We start from the raw sequence: 6,605 nt of genomic DNA, 5'->3' as shown, positions 1-6,605 counted from the left end.
CGGTGCCTTGCCTCATTTGTCCCTACAACACATCCATGCAAGGAAGACTTTATCAAACCAGTAGCCTAAGTAAAGCAGGTTCCAGGTTACTTTTTGCCACCACCGCCACCACCACCACCATGCATACCAATAATTTCTTCTGATTTTTTTTTTTTAATTACATACAAACAAATCAAAAACCATGAAAAGTATAAACTATGTTACTGAGAATCAAGAAGAGTCATTCACTCATGTAAATTCAGAAATTCGGTAAGGGTGGTTGTTGTTTCTGTCTGTTGCTGTTGTTGTCCTTTTTTGTCTTTTTTTTTTTTTTTTAAATTTTTCTCCCAACTGTCAAATCAATTAAAGCGGGGTGGGGGGGTGGGGGGGGTGAGGTGGTGGTGGGTGTCAGAAAATGTAACAGGGGTCCACTTTATAGGCTTTGAGTATAAGTCTCACTGCTCAGCCACTGAGGCTCATGTTAAAACCCATATCCTTTTTCCTTTCTCTTTTCCCTACCCTCCCCCTCCCTAATCATAGGTGAAGCCATATTGACTTTCAGGGTGGGTTATCTGCCCATTGGCTAACAAATATTTAGAATTTTCATCCAGAAAATCACTTTTCTGTTTGATAACCTTGCTAGGCCTCCGATGGGTTAGAACAACAGAGTGTCAGCAGAGTCATCAGAGTTTTGTTGCTGTAAAGGTTCAGTTCTTATGTTTTCTTATTATAATAAATTCCCCCTCTTCCTTCTGAGATGCTTTGCCTCTGAGCAACACCCCCCCAACACCTATCCCCCCTTCTCTGCCTCTCTCTCTCTCTCTCTCTCTCTCTCTCTCTCTCTCTCTCTCTCTCTCGAGTTACCCCAGGGCTCCATAAGTTGCTGAGGCTGGGCTTAGTCTTGTGATTCTCCTGAATCACCCCACATCTCTGTCACTGGAGATGTGTGCACATCTGGGGACTAGAGTACTATGCTGTGCTGTGTCTGAGAGATTTTTTTATTATTAAAAAGTCGGTACACTTAAAGACATATAGGTTTCCTACATGAGAGGTCACCCTTTTTATTAGAACGTGTATTGTATCGAAGCTCTAAACTTATCCCATAGTCAGTGACCCATGTGGAAGTTCTAACACATGCATTCGGTGTAACATTCAGATTTAGAAAAAAAAAAAAAAAAAAAAAAAAGAAAGAAAGAAAGAAAGAAAGAAAGAAAGAAAGAAAGAAAGAAAGAAAAGAAAACGAAAAGAGAAAGATCTGTGCTTGGGGCTGGGGATGTGGCTCAAGTGGTAGCATGCTCGCCTGGCATGCGTGCGGCCAGGGTTCGATCCTCAGCACCACAAACAAATCAAGATGTTATATCCGCGGAAAACTAACTAACTAACTAACTAACTAAATAAATAAATAAATATTTAAAAAATTCTCTCTCCCTGTCTCTCACTCTCACACTCTGTCTAAAAAATAATAAATAAATAAATAAAAAGATCTGTGCCATTAATGACCAGTTTTCACATCTGTTAGTTTTAATTGAAAAAGTAAGGGTTTGGGGATCATTTGTTGAAAGAACACTCCTGTACCAGGTGAGTGGCACTGTTTCCTGAATGCATAAGAGTATTTGTCCACTTGAGTCCAAGCTGTTCTCCTAGGTCCAACTGTTGGTGAGCAAAACACCACATCGTGGCAGTTATCTGGCCAGAGTCTGGCCAGAGCTGGTAGATTCTGAACTTGGCTTCCAAAGTCAAAGGTCAATGAATGTATGTAGGACTTCTAGGCAAGTGTGATGTGAAGATCTCTGGGCTTGTTGTACAATAAATGTGTCTGTGTTCCTTCAGCATAGAAGGAAATGTATTCATTCTAGAATGCAAAGCTTGGGCTAGGGTTTTAGCTCGGTAGTAGAGCACTTGCCTGGGACGTGTGGGGCGCTGGATTCCATCCTGAGCACCACAAAACCCAAAACAAAGGGACAAACGAGTAAATAAGGTAAAGATAGTGTGTCCATCCATCTACAGCTCAAAAAATTAAAGGTATGGGTTGGGGGTTCATGTCGATCCTCCCCCGCCCACCCCCAAGAGGATCAGGAGGAGGTTGAGAGAAGGATCGTAAACTCATAGCGAAAGTAACCTCGCGAGGAGACCCCTGTCTCCCAAAGAAAAGTTGTGATAGTAAAAGCAAATGGGACTCCGTTTTGTTTTATGTCCCCATTCTGTAAAACAACCAGGCCAAGTAGAAGGGTCATGACTGACGCAAGATGTTCTTTTCCTTGTGCTATAGAAACCTTTAAGAGTAAGGAACTACCTAATGGGACATTGTTTCTGTAACTAGCCCATAAAAGGGGGAGCGGGGGGGGGGGGCTAAGCTTCTGTCACTGGAGTGGCTAGGCTGATTGTGATTGGCTGAGCGTCCCTCCGCCTGACTTCACTCTCCCGCTTCTGTAACATGGCTTGCTTGCATTAGCTAGACGCCCCCTCCCCCCAAAACGTCCCTTTTGCAGGTTTGAGGCTTATAAGGGGCACCCTTGCAATTGTTTGGGGCTGGCCAGGGGAACAGCTTTATGTTCTTCTGCTCAGTCGCCACTAGTTGTGCTTTAATAAAGGCTTGATTCCTTTATAACGTGAGTGGTCTGGAAGTCAGTTTTTGAAACCCCGGGACCAAGCTTTAACTAGAACAAGCAAGCAAGCCAGAAAACAAATGAATAGATAGATGATAGATAGATAGATAGATAGATAGATAGATAGATAGATAGATAGATATTGAATATGGGGATGTGGCTCAGTCAGTGGTCAAGTGAGTGCTTCTGGGTTCAACTCATAAATCAATGGATTTACCAAAAATATATAAAAATATCTGTATAAAAAGGGGATGTTGGTTTAGCTCAGTGGTAAACTGTGTCTGTGTTCAGTCCCCAGTTCCAGGCTCCAGGCAGAAACCAGCCCCTGTGTGAGGGGCTGGTTTCTGGTTCCATCCCCACCAAGGAAACCCTGACATGAGTATGGGGAGCCATATTTGTCTATTGGATGCCAAGGGTAGAGTGATTTCCATCTTGATCTTCCCCCCACCACCACCACCACCTCTGTCTGTGTGAGCAAGGTCTCTTCTAGTGTCTGGATTTTATTTATCTACCTATTTATGTATGTATGTATGTATGTATGTATGTATGTATGTATGTATGTATTTAAACAATGCCTTTATGTTATTAATTTCTTTTTATCTGGAGCTGAGGATCTAACCCAGGGCCTCGAATATGCTAGGCGACCACTCTAACGCTGAGATATAAAGGACCCCAGCGCATCCCAGCCCATCCCAGCCCAGCACAGAGTCTTTGAGATGAGATTTTATTGCCTGTTTTGGTTGTTTGAGTCTGTCTTTGTTCACTACTTTTGTTTCTTTTGTGATGCTAGGCTGGGGAAGAAACCCAGGGCCTTGGGCATTGGTCCACAAAGGGTCTTGATTGCTGGGCAACACCCTCACCTTTTTTTCCTTTGTCTCTTCCCTTCCCCAGAAAGTAAACCCAGGAAGGGCCTCCCTCTCCTTCCCCCAGGCCCAAATCCATCCTGTTTGGGTTTTGGGCTCAGACAGGTACACACTAGACAGACGGACGGACAGACAGACAGACAGACAGACACACACACACACACACACACACACACACACACACACGGGAAACATCACTGTTTTATTTTTGTTCGTTTCTCTCTTAACCTCATCCAGGCCCTCCCTCATAACTCTCAGGGGCGGGGGGGGGGGGGGGGGGCGGGAGGTGTTTACTATGGACCTCTGGTGGTGACAGCCTTGGGAGGGACTACTACTGGGGAATTGGAGTGAGTGGGATGGGGGAAGTGGGGATTATAGTTGAAATTCCAAGGGTCGGGCAGAGGCACAGAAGCTATCTCCTAGGTGGGGCATGTTAAAGGCTAAGGAACGTGATCAGATACCAGGGGTGAAAGCGGTATGTCCTCCCCACCCCCCAGTGCTTCCAGGACTTTACTGTAGGGGGGGGGGGGGGAAAGCGGGAGTACAACTGCACTGAGGCCCGTGCCCATCTGTCTTTCCAGGGACTCAGTAGGCTGAGGGAAGAGAGGAAGATATGACGCAGCGGCTTGCAGCGTAGTGATCTGTATATGGATATAGATATAGATATCTAAGTCTGTCAGTCTGTCTGTCTATCTATCTATCTATCTATGTATCTATGTCTATACATGTAGATAGATTATATCTAAACTGGAAATGGAACTCAGGCAGGCCTTCCAAAATGACGGTAGCTTTGCGCCACCTAGCGTTCAGTGACTGCAACTAACGAGGCTGCTTTTCTCAGACCGCAGAGCACTCACTGTGAACTCCCAAGTTCCACAGGGTGGAAACCCGTCGCTATGCGCATCCACGTGTATATGCTTGTGTTTCTGACCCGGTGGCGAGATGAGATCCGACTGAAGAAGCCAAGCAAACCTAAAACGTGTGTCCCACCTTCACCACTCCTAAGTGTGGTGGATTAGCCGACTGAGAAAGGCCTTAGGGGAGGGAGCAGCTTCGGTCCGATAGGGGACAGTTGGGGAAGGCAAGGACCCTGAGTAACTGCACAGTTGCTCTGGGATCCAATTTTACCTGTAGACCTACTCGGCGCTACATAAACCTCAGCCAGCCAGCCAGCCAGCCAGCCAGCCAGCCAGCCAGCCAGCCTGTGCTGCATTTTGTCCTGTCTTTATTGGTATTAGGTATTTTCCAGAAGAAATGGGGGGGGGGGGATTTCCCATCTCGTGTCAAGAGTCTCCCGGGGACTGAATCCTCCTTGTCCACGCTTTCCTTGAAGATCCTTTAGAGATTCTCCACTTCGAGATGGACCGATGTGTGTGCTGCTGCAGGTTTGACAGCCATCCGGGAGGAAAAACAACCACCAAAAAAAAAAAAAAAAAAAAAAAAGTGTTCCAAATCTCCAATACCATCATCTTTGTCATCATTCCACCATCCTTGGAAGAAGGAACTCGATGCAAAAGTCCTGGAAGAGAACAGTAAGAGTAGTGAAAGATCAGAATGGTGGGACAGTGTTCAGCAACCACCACCTCAGCTACTCACAAGAGAAGGTGAGGTCCTGGGAGTAATCAGGCAACCTCCAGAGACCTCGAGCTTTAACCAGCAAATAGAGAAAGGAGAGAGGGAAGGGGAAGGGGAAGGGGAAGGACACCCCCCCACACACACCCCATGTGATAACACCACCGCAGGTGTTATCACAGACTGAGATAGGATGTTGTCTCCTTTGATGTTAGCCAACATGAGCAATCCAGGGACACTCCATCTCAAAAAAAAAAAACAAACAAAAAAAAAAAAAAAAAAAAAAAAACACACAAAAACTCCGTGGTGGTAGTTAGGCACTTCTGGATTCAATCCAGGGGAAATCATATCACCTTTCTTCCCTGTTTTAGGCAGACTTATCTGTCCTGGAGTCCACGCCCAGCATAGTCATGAAGTCACGTAGACTTTGGAGAGCAGAGGATGTCAGAAGTGACTCTTATCAAAAGTAAAAAGCCGAATTACAACTGCGGCCAGGAAGAAGTGCAAGGTGGCCTCTGAATCTCAGAGAGAGAGAGAGAGAGAGAGAGAGAGAGAGAGAGAGAGAGAGAGAGAGAGAGAGACACACCGGGGGAGGGGCAGGAAATGTTAAAAAAAAAAAAAAATCAAGAAAAAAATAAAGAAAAGTAATCGAAAGGAAGCACCACCAGCACCAGCACCACCAGGAAAGAAACAGTGAAGCAAAAGTGAAAGAAAGGAAGGAGGGAAGGAGAGAGGGAGCGAGCGAGAGTTGAGTTGGTGTGCAAGCAAGGAAGGAGAGAAATGCACAAACACCAAAGAGCACACCCCCCACCCCCCACCCCCGGGCTTTGACATTCCTCTCCAGGTACTGAGCACCAAGAGAAGAAAAAGCCCAGACCCACACAAGGAATGATTTGATGCATGCAATTAAAACTGAACTACCGATTAGGAAAGAATGTCCCCACGTGAAATAAGGAGTATTTGTGGAGTCATCCTACCGACACTTATAGCTGAAAAGAATCCAGGGGCTGGGGATGTGGCTCAAGCGGTAGCTAGCGCGCTCGCCTGGCATGCGTGTGGCCCGCATACAAACAAAGATGTTGTGTCCGCCGATAACTAAAAAATAAACATTAAAAAAAAAATTAAAAAATAAAAAGAATCCAAGGACAAATTAACTTGGACGGGGAGGAAGAGGAGGAGGACGGGGAGGAGGAGGGGGAGGGGGAGGGGGAGGGGGAGGGGGAGGGGAGGTTAGGGTGGGGGGGGGGGAGGAGGAGGAGGAGGAGGAGGAGGAAAGAAAGAAGGAAGGGAAAAAAAAGGGTGTGTATAAAGGCATACTCATTTCGACTTCGGCCCCAACCCCCATCCCCGCCCCCACCCCGTCCCCGCCCACCTATGTCAGGACAACTGGTCGACCTCCGTACATACGGCATTAAAAGAAAAAAAAAAAAGAAAGCAAAGTCCTCGAATGGACAACTGGTCGACCTGGCGGGGTGGAGCGGGAGGGAGGAAGAAAGGAGTGATAGGATGAGGGGGCCAGGGAAAAGAGGAAGAGAGAGCTGAGAGGAGAGAGGAGAGAGGGATAGATATATAAATAAATAAAGAA

This window comes from Callospermophilus lateralis, chromosome 3, assembly GCF_048772815.1.
Source record: "Callospermophilus lateralis isolate mCalLat2 chromosome 3, mCalLat2.hap1, whole genome shotgun sequence".
In the NCBI taxonomy this organism is placed as follows: Eukaryota; Metazoa; Chordata; class Mammalia; order Rodentia; family Sciuridae; genus Callospermophilus; species Callospermophilus lateralis.
Note: the sequence above shows the minus strand (reverse complement) of the source record.